We start from the raw sequence: 15,830 nt of genomic DNA, 5'->3' as shown, positions 1-15,830 counted from the left end.
TATTACTTTTCAACGAAAACAGTTCATGCTAAATTTATGCTTTAAAATATAATAATGGAAAAATATGTCTGATGTGAGGTCCTGGCTAAACTCGCCCGAGCTGACGTATCTCATCGTTTGCAGCAATCGTTTGAGTATATTATCCTCTTAATACGGTTTTCCTCCAAGTCACGTTTCCCGTCTTACTTATGGAAGGGTTAAACGTAAAACACACTCTAGTGGGTGCTGATGGTCCCCACTCTTTTTTTTTTATTTTTTTTCATCGCTTTTAATATTTGAACAGAACTCTGCCGGTGCACTATGGGGGGCAACCCGGGATCTGAGGATTCAGGGCTGTTTGTTCTCAATTTCCATAAGCAAAGTTTCAGAAAATGCAGCTTTCCATCTCCTGCGTTCCGTCAGACTGACATATGGGGTAAAAGGAGTGTTCTGTTCCTAAATGAAAACCCTATAAAGTATGTTTTCCTTTTCAGACGTTTATATTCCTTAGACATATGTTAGCGGCGGTGTGTTTCCTACTTCGGCATGCCTCAGTGAGTCGATCGGGATGACTTGAAGTCTAAGAAACCTGGTAGCTTTCATGTTGTTCTCCTCTTCTCCATAAGTTGCTTAGTGTTTTTTATGATCAATTTCTTTATAGACCTTTTGACCTATTAATAATCATGCTTTTTTTCTTGTATCGGCAAAACAAACTTTCGTTGGCAGCCTTGAATTAAATAATTACTTTGTATGTATTAAAATGCAATCTTTAACCCCCCCTGCGGCTCCAGAACAGAAAGCCTCCTCCGTGGTCCATTTCTCTCCACTAAGTGGCTGCCTGATTGGTGATGAATGCGTCACATGACCGGAGTGTCCTTTTGGTGTCCACGTTAACCACGCATAGTGCTGGCCCAACTCAGCCCTTCTGCAGAAGAAGATTACTGGGGTCGGCCCTTAATAAGTGATTTCAGGGAGCCATCTTTTCCATGCTAGTACATTGTATGTGGCTGGCACTGAAGGGGTTAAATGCGCATGTATTTTCGGTGCATTAAAGCGTACAGGTGCTAGAGAAGCGCCGCTCAATGTGTTCCTGCTATGAGGTAAACGTCTTGCAGCAGGCGAGCGAGGAACGAGACGTACAGAGGCTCTGTGTGAACGCTGTTTATTCAGCCCGCGCTGCACAGCACAGAGCATCTTTTATACGCGGGAGCCGAAGCAGCGAGGACTCCGAGCAGAAATTAGAAATCCCGCCACAGCCCTGAAAACAGCTAAACAGAGGGGGTCTTTGTGATCTCCCCTCACCCCCCACCCGTAGCCTCTTTGATGACAACGTTCAAAAGGCCAAGAACGCTCTCCCTCCCAATGTAAACGCACCTTTTGGTAAAACTCTGCAATCTGTTTACAAGCCCTCCGTCTAAATACTTAATTCAGTAACAACCCCCCTTTCAGCAGCACCCTCAGGGGGCTCCGCTAATGAACGCTAAACAGCACTTCTTTCTATTTACACTCGGTTGAAAAATGTTGTATTTGTATTATAGATATATATTTATATAAAGTATATACAGTATATATATATATATAACGTTATTAAACTGTAAATAGAATATATAGGCGTGCGGATGCATAGGGTGTCATTAGTGCAGTGTATATATATATATATATATATATATATATATATATATATACACAGTATATATATATATAACGTTATTAAACTGTAAATAGAATATATAGGTGTGCGGATGCATAGGGTGTCATTAGTGCAGTATATATATATATACAATATATATATATAACGTTATTAAACTGTAAATAGAATATATAGGCGTGCGGATGCATGGGGTGTCATTAGTGCAGTATATATATATATACAATATATATATATAACGTTATTAAACTGTAAATAGAATATATAGGCGTGCGGATGCATGGGGTGTCATTAGTGCAGTATATATATATATATATATAATATTAGTGCGGTGAAAGGCGGCCGAGGGGGAGACCGCTTAGTAGGAAGTTGCAATAATCCAGAAGGGATATCACTAGGAAGGGGATTAGTATTTAGGTTGGTAGTTGAGTGAGAAATGGGCGAATTCGGGAGAGGTTTTTCGGGTGAAGGCGACAGCATTTGGTGAGGGACTGGATGTGAGGGATGAAGGAGTCTTGAGAGCATGAGTGAGGGTGAGTGAGAGTGAGTGACAAGCCCCTGGGTTTAGTCGGCTGAGCTACAGTGCTGCGGATCTGAGGTCTTAGTAAAAGATGACGTTGATTAGAATAATCAAGCAAATACAGTATTTTTTTGCCATAAGGCAGGGATGGTAGGAGAAGGGGCCCGGGAACATGCATTGTGTCCTCTTCTTACAGCTTGAATTTAAGTAGATGTCCGTTATTTTGTTACTGCAAATCCACAGTAGAATGCGATACATAGCGTTCCGATTTCTCTTCCTTAATTAACATGGCACGGAGTTGGAATTTTGTTAAATGGTTCAATTACTGTGAACATAAGAAGCTATGCACCAGGGCAATAGAACCCAGCAGCCAATGAACTTCGCCCTTAGCAGGATATTTCATGTCTTTCGCTTTCTTGCCAGATTGATGCGGTGCCATTGAACTGGAATGAAAAAACGTCAGTGGCAGGTGTTTTAAAATCTGTTTATTGCAGTGAACTATAGGAGTAATCCTTCATTATTTTTGGTTGGGTTTACAAGGGCAAAATGGTTTTAACGTTCGGTGCACAACATCAGCGATGCTTGCCTAATGAATTATTGGTGCCAAGTAGGGGATTTAGCTTTTTATATTACTTTTTATTTTAACACATACAGGCTGTAATTGGACTGTGTCTGTTTTAGCAGTGGAGAACGCCCACTGACCTCATCGAGAACGCCCACTGACCTCATCGAGAACGCCCACTGACGTGCAGTGTCCCGCAAGGGTAGGCTCCAGTTAGCCAGAACCCACAAGTTCCCAGTTAAGGCAATAATCCATAGTACCTACTGGGCACATTTGAGCCATTGAGAGGTGATCAGGACCTCCTGAACAGGGGAGGGATTCTCCTCACATCATGGCAGATATCTTGAAGGGTTTATTTGTGGTATTGCATTGCGCCCTCATCCATTGGCACCCTGTCTTGAGAACATTAACTATTTCCCCAACTAAATAATGCATTGGTTACCGTTGACGTTTCCCCACGTGTCCAGAAGGCTAGCGTGACTATTCTCAGTTGAGCAATAGGTAGAATTCTACGTTTTCTGGTGGGAAAGATCTTTACAGGTAATGCTATCAGGCCGCGTCTTCAGAATTCTATTTTTGTTAGTGCTTTACTGATCGGCGCGTTTTAAGGTCGCTCTACCGCTTGTGCTTCGAGTCCCTTGTGTGATACGCCATGCGCTTAGTCTGGTAGGGATGTTCAGATATGAAAGAAAAAAAAAGTTCCGTAGCACAATATGAAATTCTGAGCCTGAAGTGTCCGGAGTGAGTGAAAATGTGAACACTTTGGTTGAAAATGGTTATTGTGGAATAACGTAGCGTCCTGCTAAAGGGATTGCATGCTCTGCTGCGTTAACGCACTCCACGCCAGAGAGAGAACTGCGTGTGGGTACCGTTCAGAATCCACAAAGGATTTGAGGCACTTGTTGCCTTTAATACTGAATGCTGTTAACCGCTTGAGAACTGGAGAGGGGCATAAATCATGGTTTACCCCCTTGTACTCGCGGTGTTATGTTATAGCGTCTCTGGCACACATGGGGTTAAACACTCAGGAAGGAGAACATTTCACCTTAGAGGCAAAGCCTTTCAGTAGAAATTGTGCCGGAGAGCGAGTAATAAAACATCACAGACCGTGTCAGACCCCTCGTACACTCTGTGTTCTTTACTTATTCATACATTCCCCGATATAATATGCAGGGAGGGCCGCTTCCCGGATCATTGTGGTTGGGACTGAAAGGCTTTTCCATCGCTTGTCGGTGATCGGTTACAAGAGCAGGACCACGGCGGATGCCTCGACTTCAACAAAGTTCTCCGTCCCAAAACCTTATATTCTAAAACTATTGTTACCGAATAATGTGAATATCTAGACTTTATTGCTTTACTGCTCTGTACCAAACAGTAGAGCAGCCAATATCAGTCACGCTCTATATGTATATTTTGTGTAATCAAAACTTTTTTTTACCATTTTTTCCAACATCCAAGGTATAGGAGCGGCTGCGTTCAGTGTTTTAGAAATGTTAACGTGTATTTAAAGTATAACATAAGGTGAAGGACTAAGTAAAGGTCGAAGCGTTACAGCAGGTAGACACCTCGTCAGACTAAGCGGGCTGGATGGTTTTTATCCAATTGATACAATGCTCTGTATTTTAATTGTAGGAAAACAAGTACCATGAATTTTTATTTTGTACTAAACGTTTTATTTTTGGAAAATCCGCAAAGGCAAAACGAAATATTTGTTTTGTTTTACGAATGCCCCGTCTGTTATTAACACTCGTGTCGGACACTCAGGTGGTTGGAAGTGAAAGTTGCGAACAGACTATGTAAGAACCATTATTACGGATACCTTATCAGCTTCTGGCGTAAAGCATTTGTCTCTCATGCTCTAAGTGGCGATTCGGTGCTATTTCTGTTGCCTTTGGGAAACACTGATGAGAGCAAATTATTGTTAACAGACACCATGCCTTTAAAACCAAATCGACCCGCTACTCGCTTTATCGGATGCTGTCTATTTAGAGACCCACTGGTCCTTATGTAAGAGTTCTGTCCCATTCGACCATAAATCAGAAATATCACACTTACACAGATGGTATATATGTATATAGTCAGCAAGGAGTCCGCAGTTTTAACTACATGGATTCCTTAAGATGTTTAAAGTCACCCTAAGAACATATTGAAAAAACATTCTCCTGGTCTTGTTTTACCCGTGGTTTTTTTTACCCATAGTTTTTTTTAACCCATTTTTTTTTAACCCGTTTTTTTTTTTACCTGTGTTTTTTTTTACCCGTGTTTTTTTTTTACCCGTGTTTTCCGCACATGCAGGACAATGTCTCTTCAGGTTACTGATTTCCTTGACATGTGACCTTGATGTGTTTGGTTGGCTGGAAGGTCGTTCTCCTATTAGCTCCTTTCCACTCTTTCCGAGGTTGTTTTCGAAGGATCTCCGTTGTGTAATTGTTACTGGCCAAACGCGGTGCCACTCGTTTTTTTTTATCCAGCAAAGCAATTATGTGAAGGACTTTACTGATAGATTACTTAAATTAGGAGACGCTTTGTCATTGAGGACTCCAAGCGAGCCCCTTAATGCTGGAAAGTATCATTTTTCACAACTGGAAAAAAAGCTGGGTTGCCTCTCAGAGGTTTTTATATCCAGAAACGTCTGTTGAGTCCCAAATTCCACTCTAAGCCTTTTTTATAGAGAAGATTAAGTTCAAGTTACTCTGTAAATCTGTTGTTGGTCTGCTGCGTAACAAGGCAAGTAATTTCTAATGAAGCTTATTGGTTTCTGGTTATATCGCCAAAAGTTACAAGTTTCTGTTTGGCGCGTCTCCCGCTCTCACTGTGCGTGTCTTCAACAAGCTGATCTCGTTACAGGCCAACAGTCCGAGGTTCGGGTGAACCCCCCCATAACAGCTGTGGCCTTGGCTAAATTCCACAAAAATGACTACTTAACATCAGCCGATCAGTGGCTGCTGGTAATCATTGGAAGGAACATTGAAGACATCAATATATAGCATTGTGTTTAATAATGTATAAAAATAAAACAGCAAAAAAATAATCAATTTGGGTCATTAAACATAAGAAATGGCTTCAGTGAGAAGAATACATACTAAGATACACCATGTTTTTTTTGCCTGTCCCCACGTATAAAATCACAAGCTTGTGATACTGTGCAAGGACGCTGCCTGTTTCATTAGAAATGGCCGATGGTCTGATCTGCTCGGTGAATAAAACTCCAGGAAAACATCAAAAATTACTAAAGCAGTCGTGTATAGTGTTGGAAAATGTATATCTATAACATAGCTCCGTTTCTGGACATTGCTGGTAACTCTTGCTGTAACCGGGCAATATGAGAAAATGTGTGTATGGACAGTGACCAAAAATGCTTGGTGTTTGAAGTTAGTCTATGAATTTGACCATCTTTGACCATCTTGACAGACATTCATATGTTGTTGGTCCCCCCTTTGCAGCTGCAGCAGCTTCCACTCTTCTGGGAAGCCTTTCCACGAGATTCTGGAGTGTTTCTATGGGAATGTTTGGGCAGGTTTGGGCTTTTGATTGGTTCCGTTCACTGCAGCTGCCGTTTTGGAGATGCTCTGACCCAGTCGTTTAGCCATCACAATTTGGCTCTTGTCAAAGTCCCTCAGATCCTTACGCTTGCCCATTTTTCCTGCTTCTAACGCATCAACTTTGAGGGCGAAATCTTCACTTGCTGCCTAATATATCTTACCCAGTGATGGGTGCCATGATAACAAGATTATCCGTGTTATTCACTTCACCTATCAGTGGCCATAATGTGATGGCTGATATATCCCATATATCCCATATATATATATATATATATATATATATATATAGGCTTATGTATAGCCTAAAGTCAGTAGTTGCCAAGAAATAGTTTTATAAAGTGCTGATTCTTATACGCCACACAGAGGTTGCCTCCAAGGACATCGTTCACGGCACCAAATAGTGGCACGTTGGCGTTGATTTAAAATGTATCACATTGTCCCGTGACATTTGGGTTTCCTTACATTGCCTGGATTTACAAAACTGCTCATAACAGAGATAAGTAACTGAAAATCCAGTTCTTGGAATGTAATTATGTGCATGAAATGTAGACTCTATGAAGTCGTTGAGTGGAGTTATTGAACCGTTTGACATTGAGACTTTGGCGTCTTCCGATGGAAGATGTAGCTATCAGTTTCCTAGGCGTTAATTATAGTGAACCGGAGAATCCTCCCTGTGGCTCCCAGGCTGGCAGGGATTTTCCTGCGAGAAGTTGAAATGATATCGTCTCGTTCCTGCTCTTAGGTTTTACAGCTTGCTACTTGGTGCTGGCTACTAAAATGCTATATTCTGACTATAGCTCAAGTTCTTTCTGCCCAACTTGATAAGAAGTAATAGATGTTGAACTTGCAGAAAGGGGAGGCCTTTCCATTAAACAGAAAAGTCGCAAATTCACCATTATTGCCAACTTGCATTATATTCTCATACATTAAAAGAGATGGGGGTTTGCATGTGTGTGTGTGTTACAAGGGGTCTCCAAAGAAGTACTGCACCCAGGCTCCACTCACCCTAGGCTCGTCTGTGTGTGTATATACACACACACACACACACATCCTTCTAATGTAATGGGACAGGAGGCCTGACTATGGGACTGTTGGAAACAGGACGGAAAGGGGAAACTCCCCTGGGAGGAAAACGGTCTAATTGAAGGAAAATAAACACAGAATAGAGGTAAATGTTGGCAAGGAAAAAATAAAAGGGCTTTATTATCAGGAAACTTATAAGACGCAAGGTTTACCATCCCTGAAATGAGCTTGCTGTATAAATACATCTTTATGTCTCTCGCCTGGTGTAAGACTGGACCCTCTTATACGTATCTTGGCTCCGACCCTGGCTGCGTGAAAGGAAGGGTTTTTACTCGGGAGCGCGGTGCACAGAAGACATATTGTTACAAGCGCTGCCTGCTGGTTTTACAGCCGCACGCTGATATTTCTCTACTGTGTTGATAACATTTGGGAAGAACATGAATCTTTTACGACGTTCGATGCAAATTGAGTCGTGGGTCAGATGGTCAGAGGCAGTTATTTTTGGGGGCGCAAAGCGAAAACCTATTGGGGCCCCATTTAAAAAAATAATAATTAGGGGCACAATATTAAAGATTACAATAAAAAAAATTGCACCTTTTATTCTGTGAAAGGATCTGAGAAGCTTCTTAATCTGCCTATGAGGACGCGTCCAGCCATTTGGTGCACGACTGAATTTCCCCAATAGTCCAAAAATTAAAAGAACTGATCCCACAGAGTAAGGCAGACGACATAGGGAGGGCTGCTTCCCCCTATCAGTCTCGTACCCTCGTACTTCATACCTCATCCAGCGCCTAACCGGCCGGTAACCAAAACGAATCTTAACAACATTTCTGAGATTTTGCCGTTTGCCGTTTGTTTGTTTTGTCGGGGTGCTCCTCGTTATCAGAGATTCATACGAGTTCCAGTGTCTGCGTACTTTTGGTCCTATATCTATTTATATATATATATATTGTGTGTGTTTAGCAGTATAATTCCTTTCTGTAACTATCTGCCAAAAAAAGCAGAGAAGAAACGGCGTAATCAATGTGCGGGACTCTGATGGAGATAAAGAACCCGCCATACATTAACAGCTTGGAAGCATCCCGTGTTTTAGGGATTTAGACAACCATTTCCCCCTCATGAATGCTGAAGTGCCCATCGCTAACATTTTAAATGACTGAACACTTTCAGCTTGTGGCTGATAAAAGCTTCGGGGTTAAGCCTCGCGCTGCAATATTCACAGCCTGGTGACCCCAAGGAGAAGCCGTTTCGGCGGCAGAACAATTAACTTGTTTTGTATAAATGACTCATTTTGCTTATAGTTTTTAGTTCACCGTAGCGAATCTTTTTTAAGTAACCCGTCATTATAAAGATGATGTTAAATTTGTTTCTGTATAATTAGACTTTCCGTCACTTGCCGCACAGACGGGGTCCCCTTAGCCATTTTCCTTTAGGCCTCAAACCTAGACCTGACGTCGGGCATAGAAACGACATATATTTTGTGTTAACATGTTTCACACGATATATGGGATTTATGAAAATCTTTCTCCGGGGCCTTTTCCGCGAACTTCCCGCTTTCTGTACTAAATGTAAAAAGCTGTTAAAGGAACGTTTTACTGACAGCCCCGCTTTTGAATAACATAATTCCTAATCTAATCCCAATTAAACATCTCGCTCCCTGGAAGACGTACCCCATCATACCCCCCCGCATACAGAGGCTGGAGTGCCGTCCCTTGAAAGGCTCTTTAACAACATTTCTTTCGTGTGTTCTTTTTATATATTAAAATCAAGATTTTTGACAAAAACCAGGATTAATTTACAGATTCAGCTGAAACAGGAAATCTGTCCATCCTGCACTCGAATCTCTAAATAGGCACCGGTGTGCGTTCTAAGATTATTGTTGAAGTATTTAATGATCCAGATGGCAAATCATCTCTGTAGATTGGCGTGGATTGGCACATGCCAATTACTGATGATATCGTTATAAGTGTCAGCCAGCTGCTCGTTACTTGGCACGATGAGGTCTCTTGGCTTGGAAACCAGGGTTGTCGCCCTCTCTATTCTGTCTGCTTCGTGAGACCAACTCACAGGTGGCAGAAACTTGGTGGCAGCGTAAACGAGATGCTCGGTCTGATGAGTGTCCTAATGTCAGAGTGGGGAGGAAATATCCGTGAGCAAACTGATGCATGCCGACCATCAAGAGTCCTGGCTTTTTATTCCTGATGAAGTCCAAAAACATGACTCACAGACCGGCCACAATTTGCTCCTCGAATTCTGTAACGAACTTCATTAGAAGGCATAAATCTTTCATGACGCGTCTTCGGTTTCACTGTAAAAGAAATCGGGGCTTGCCAGGTTATAAAAATACGTTATCCAAAATAATTCTTCCTTTATTTAGAAAATTCTATGGATCCGGCCTGCTCAGAAATGGAATCCCCGGTAAAAGTGGAAAGGGTAAATTCTTTGGATATGGAATACGACGCGTTCGTGATAAAATAATGCAAACTTTCCCATTCTGTGCGGATGTTATATTTTGTAGACGGATTGTAGGGTGGTCGGTGTTGGCGGCAGTAGGATGGTAAGTGGTACATCGTACCCATCTTCTCTGGGTCAGAAGCGAATAGTGACTAAAATGATATAATTGTATACGTTTACACATTTTATACAGTACTCAGGTGCGCTGTCCTCATGTCCCCTGTAGCCGAAGCCATATTCCACCACCAAAGTCTTGCCCCGGCATCCCGGTCCAGTCTAACTACTTAGAAGGTGTGACATCGCGTTGCGGGAGTTTAGGTTGCTGATGTAAAGTCAGGCCTCAGAAACACCTGCTGGCTGTATCCATCAGAAGAACGTCTGAGAATTCACAGCTTGTGGGGAGACCTCCTGTCCTGCACCGGCTGGATTTTTTAAAGCGGGTTGTAGAGAAGTCGCACAAGGACCCTACAGTGGATTCCTGGATATGTACCGGTTGGGTCACTTATACACATAAAGGCCAAGAGACATTCAACAGACAAAACTGTTTATATAACCGAGTTAATGAAGCAAAGGTCAGTGTGAAGGACAGACATGAATCTGATCTCAGCGGAGGAGGTAGCTTCATGGTTCATGTTTAACCGTTAGCCTCAAGCTCCATTTCAGGGGGGTGCGTAATTTGTGTTGTAGCGACCCGCAGTTAAGCCCTAAGCATCTCAAGACATGGTTATCATGTTACGGACCCTTCAACCGGCCGACTCATTCTACTCTTCCTCCCGCTTGAGTCTGTAGTTTGTAAAAGGAAAGCCCAGCCGCTCCGTTCCCCGTTGGTCAGCATACTTAGTGTCACTTTATAGCCGTGCTGTACAAGGTCACGGACTTCAATTACATTCTTTTCTTATAAACAATGATTATTTCCATGCTTGCCTTAAACCCCATCATCTACGCTGGCGGATCGGCTTGCGTAATGTGAACTTACATAGGTAGGGATTAACAATTCTGAAATAGTGAAGCGTTACATGTGCTAGTCAACAACATGTCAAATACATACGTGACATAGACAAATGTTTCAAGGAGTATGACCACACAGGAATATAGTTATTTAGGTAAAAAAAAAAATGTTAAAATGTCTGTCGAATTCAAAGACAAAAAAACCCAAAATGAAGCATTTTCCGATTTCTTCCTGAATCACCAATAGTTGATATAGTTATATAAAATAGTTAATCTTTATATTCTTGTATAGTATACCATGTTTAAAAAAAGAAAAAAAAGCATCCAGCCCATTTTATATCGCACAGGACTTGACAGCAAGCGGTGAGTATCACTTGCAGGCAGCCTGGGGGGTTGTTTGTAATGTGGGGAAGCAAACGGCCTGTGGTGGTCAGTAATACCTTAAATTTACCATCATTTTGTGGTAATATGGCTTGTAATTAAGCTGTGCGATGGCATTGATGGCGGTTTGTAGTCGCTGCTTAGAGGCCCAGTTAGTTTTTTGTTTGAACAGAAATACATAGCTCAAAAAATATACTTTATTGCTTACCGAGGAGTCAGTGGGACTGCGTTACCCCTCAGGTGCCTCAGTAACGGAGAAAGAGAATAAGCAAGCAGCAATGTCAAATAAGATTCAAAATGAAATAAGTATAATTTATGTTAAATAACAGTTTACGGTATAAATGTGAATTAATTCATAATTGCTTGCTGCATCTATTGTGTTTTGTTTGAGATATTATTAGCCCCGGCTCCCTATTATTTTAGGTACGTGGAGCTATTTATGGCTGAGATAAACTGCATCGGTACATAATTTGAACCTAATCTCATTTGTTAAGTAGTAGCTCATTCATTATTTACAGCTTATTAGGCGAGCTTACCGAGGAATAAATGCTTTATAAATATGATCAGAGATATAAATACACGGGGAAGCTTGTAAATAGTCTGGGGGCATCAGGCGCACCAAAGGCTGATAAAAATAGGATTGTAACACATGTACCGCTGGCATGGACTTGATTCACTGACGATGTATAATTCCTTGACAGGCAATGATTAGATTAATTTATAGAGAAATATCGTTACAAAATCTAGCAATAAGTGTATCGGCAACTCAAGGAGTCTCCAATGATGTCTACATTACACTATTCAGTAGGAGAGAAGGGCATTGGAAATGTTTTCCCAAGTTGCTGATTATTATTATTTTTATTGTTAGTATTATTAGTAGTATTATTATTATTATTATTTATTGACTCAGTAAATCTGTTAGGGTTTAGTAAATACAAATATACATACATATTGATTTATATAGTGTCAACATATTCTGCTGCACCCTGCAATGGGCAAACCTGACGTAATAGGTAATGTATCGCATAACAACTCAGACTTACAGAACCAAATGTTTAGCAGTGCCTTGCTCAAAAGAGCTTACAAAAATTTCTGATGATTTTTCATTTTTAGGCTATCCTCATTCCTTAGTGAATATACCCCTTAAAGCGTTTAATCTCCAAAAACCCAAACTATTACCCATGAGAAGTCATCACAGTATAATGATAGACATACAAAGCGTTATATTTACTTCATATTCTGAATGACATCACCTACGTTGATGCACTTACTGAATTAACCAATTTATAATTCATTAGATCTTCGTCTATGGGTCATATTATAAAATCATTCAATTAGTAAACAGACATTACAAAGTTGCCATCATTTTGTCCGATGAATGCATGCAGTGACAGATATTGCAGAATGAAAACATTTTACTTGAATGAATGTAGCTTGGATGCCAGGATCTCGTGGTTTCTACTTTGACCCTAAGATTTTTGGCTAAACTCTTGGGGTGTCGAGGTGCTTGGCCAACATTGGAGGTCCTCTTTCTGTGGAGCACTGCAGTGAACCTCATTGAAGTAATATGTAGCTGAAGTGCGAGCCTACTCTCCATAGTCACCACGAGGCAACATAAATAACACTATATAGAGTCATGACTACAATAATGCAGAGTGCTACTGTATCACATAGAATGATTTAGAATTGTGTTGTGATGTGGCCATCTTAGGTAGCCCAAGTTGCCTCTTGTACCAGGGTACCTAGTGTAGTGATTCCCAAACAGGGCTGGCCCTAGGGTTTCTAGTGCCCTAGGCAAACCATGTCTCCATCATGCCCTTCTAGTTTCTACATGCTTTCTAGTATGCGTCTATGGTAAGGCTGGTCTTGTAAAGCACCTCCTGATGTCCACCAACTACCCAGGATTGAGATATTACCAAATTATGTTCAAATAAAGGAATCCATTAGACACGAACCGTTAGAATTGCTAGATACACATGAGGCACTTGGAGTTTAGCTGCACTCCGCATGGTACTCAGCCTACCCTGTTCTTAACTTCCTTACACATACACAGTGATTGAACTCCCTGCTTGAATACAAGTGAGTGTTTATTATAGTTAAATTAAACCGTTCTTAGGCATCTTAAAACAAAACTCGCTGTTTTCATAAAGGGAAACGACTCTTGGGCTGCTCAGATAAGGAAAGTCCCCAGATATTTAGCAGTATTATCTTACACATATACGCCGAAAATATCAGTAGGATTAAGCCAATCTAACAGGCAACGAAGAGGTTAAGATAGTTGTCGACAATACAGTACGCTGGAAACCCCAAACCATTTTGCAGCCTGATGTCCTTAACCAGTGGCATGACTTGGCAGACATTCATGATATAAACCCTGCCAATTGGCACGTCACCCGTCCACAGTAACAGTCGCACCTACGTCTCGCCTCTCACCCAAAATATTGAAAGCAGAAAAATACAGCAAAACAATGTTAATAAAATATTCGTCTAGTGTGAGAACAGCTGATTTAATTCCTATTCATAGCAGTATTTACACAATAGCTGCGGTGGCCGCTGCGTAGCTCAGATTCCTCTCTCTAAGTCCTTATCTCACGGAGAGAAAGGGGGAGCTTGGGAGCAAGAAAAGCGAACGGACAGAGACTGTCTGGAGACCACGAGGTAGGAACTTTTCTTTGCAATAATGCGTTGGCTTCCTCCTTCCAGCTGTCCAGATGGGAACCCGACAGAAGATAGAAGGGTTTGGAAATAGTAGAATTTTGGAAATGAATCCAGGATTTAGTGTGAGAAAGGATGGAAAGCAATCAACCACAACTACAGGATGTCTGAAAAGTAACAAAACGTGCAAAGGGATCGTCAATCGCTTTCTTTCCATTAACTTCGCATCGAAACGTCTCGTGATAGAGTGCACTCGTGTTTTAGCTTCTCTTTGTATGTAAATGTTCATGAAGAAAAGCTGCGTGGGATAACCATAAATCTACTATCTGTATTTATCATACTTACAAGTGTTTTTAGACGAGCAGCTATACTGGAAATGATGGCCACGGATCCAGATGAACAGAACATTAAGGGAGAAATTTATAACAGGAGTGATACAGGTTCTGCAGTATTTGATTCGATGAAGTGTGAGAAATTTCTTTTTAAATATAGAGTGAATTTTTGTTCTGTTTTTACATTACGTTAAACACTCTTTAACTCTTTAGATCACCATCTAAGATTCCCATGTGACATTTGGTTGTCCTCTTAACCCAAACATTAGTTAAGCGATTGTTTTGCTGTAGTACTTGGTACCCTCGCCGTAAATGCCTCACTTGCTTTTATATTAATCTATTGTGACTCCGTTCAGTAGACATTAACGGTTTATGTAAAGTGTTGGAAACGTCTGCTGCATAGAATCGTGCGTCTTGGGCCTCCCTAACCTGAACGTAAGATGTACGGACTTGTAATATGAAAGTAGTGAGGCATGTGAGGTGTGTTACTGATGCGAGATATACACTGATCATCAGCCGTAACATTGTGACCAGTGACGGGTGAAGCGAGAAGCGCTGATAGTCAGTGGGTGAGATACATTAAGCAGCGAGTGAACATTTCGTCTTCAAAGCAGGAAGAATGGGCACTCCTAGATCATAGCATCCCTGACGAGGGCCAAATTGTGGTGGCTAAACAACTGGGTCGGAGCATCTCCCAAACTGCAGCTCTTGTGGGGTCTTCCCGGTCTGTTGAGATCAGTATCTATCAAATGTGGACAGCCAAGGCTCATTGATGCACCGGGGGTGGGGGGGGGCAGGGGTGCCAACAGACGAAGTACTGTAGCTTAAGTTGGTGAAAATGTTAATGTCATGAAATATGGTGTTTCATCCAGCATGTTTCATAAGCTTTGTCTATACAGAGAAAAACCCTAATTTCCTAATGAAATACATAAAATTTAAAATATGTAACATTATTACAGCTTTTAAAATAGCAACCATTACGTAGGGTGGGTTTTTCTTCTGGTCCTTTAGAGGACTTTCATGTAAACAATTAACAGAAATGGATATTTATGTCATAGTAGCTTCAGACTGTAAACACGTCTCAGGATAAAAGGGCCGTTTCTTTCTGATTGTAAACGGAATAAAGTTGGTTTTATTGGGACATAACCTTCAAGGGTATTGGGACAAAAATGATCGTTTCTACAAACTTCAAAGAAAAGTGCAAGGATTTATCACTCTTATAGTTGTGAGAATACAGAAATACAAATGAATCCACAATACTTTTATTAATAGTTTTGCAAATAATAAATGATAAATGTGTAAATTTACGTATCTAACATTTCTTAATAATTTATCCCTCATCTATACATTGAACGCGCTCTGCTCCTGCGACTTCAGTCTGATGATCCTTTGTGTAAATGTCAAAATCCGTTATCCGGTTATTGTCTTTAGGGTACAATTTTCAGCAACGACATCGTTGTTTTTTTGTCGTGCCGCTTGTGTTACAGTAGGCAACATATTAACAGAAAATGTTATTATAACCCGCCTTGCGTTTTGTCTGACCGTTGTTGTGTGGCGGTTCTTACGGGGGGGACCTTTATGAACCGGACCTTATTAATCTGCCTATCAAAGAGTTGGCGGCCGTGGAAAATGAAAGGTCTTATCTGTGTTTGGCTGCGAGTCGGGGACCGGCTAGTATTTAGAAGAGGACTTTGTGTACGGAGCGCCTTGCTAAGAGATGGGGCTGTCATCACGTCCGTGTTACTTCTTATAGTTATGGACTCCTCGTAAACGACACTAATATTCT

The 15,830-nt window shown here is 41.2% G+C and overlaps 1 protein-coding gene across 1 annotated transcript in view; it reads left to right on the top strand.

Moving 5' to 3' along the window:
• ZNF385C (zinc finger protein 385C) overlaps nt 1-15,830 on the top strand; it is a 66,999-nt gene that overhangs the window by 12,319 nt on the left and 38,850 nt on the right. The window lies entirely within an intron of this gene.

Source organism: Spea bombifrons, chromosome 13 (assembly GCF_027358695.1).
Source record: "Spea bombifrons isolate aSpeBom1 chromosome 13, aSpeBom1.2.pri, whole genome shotgun sequence".
In the NCBI taxonomy this organism is placed as follows: Eukaryota; Metazoa; Chordata; class Amphibia; order Anura; family Pelobatidae; genus Spea; species Spea bombifrons.
The sequence above is the reverse complement of the archived record's forward strand: the minus strand, read 5'-3'. Positions and strand labels throughout refer to the sequence as shown.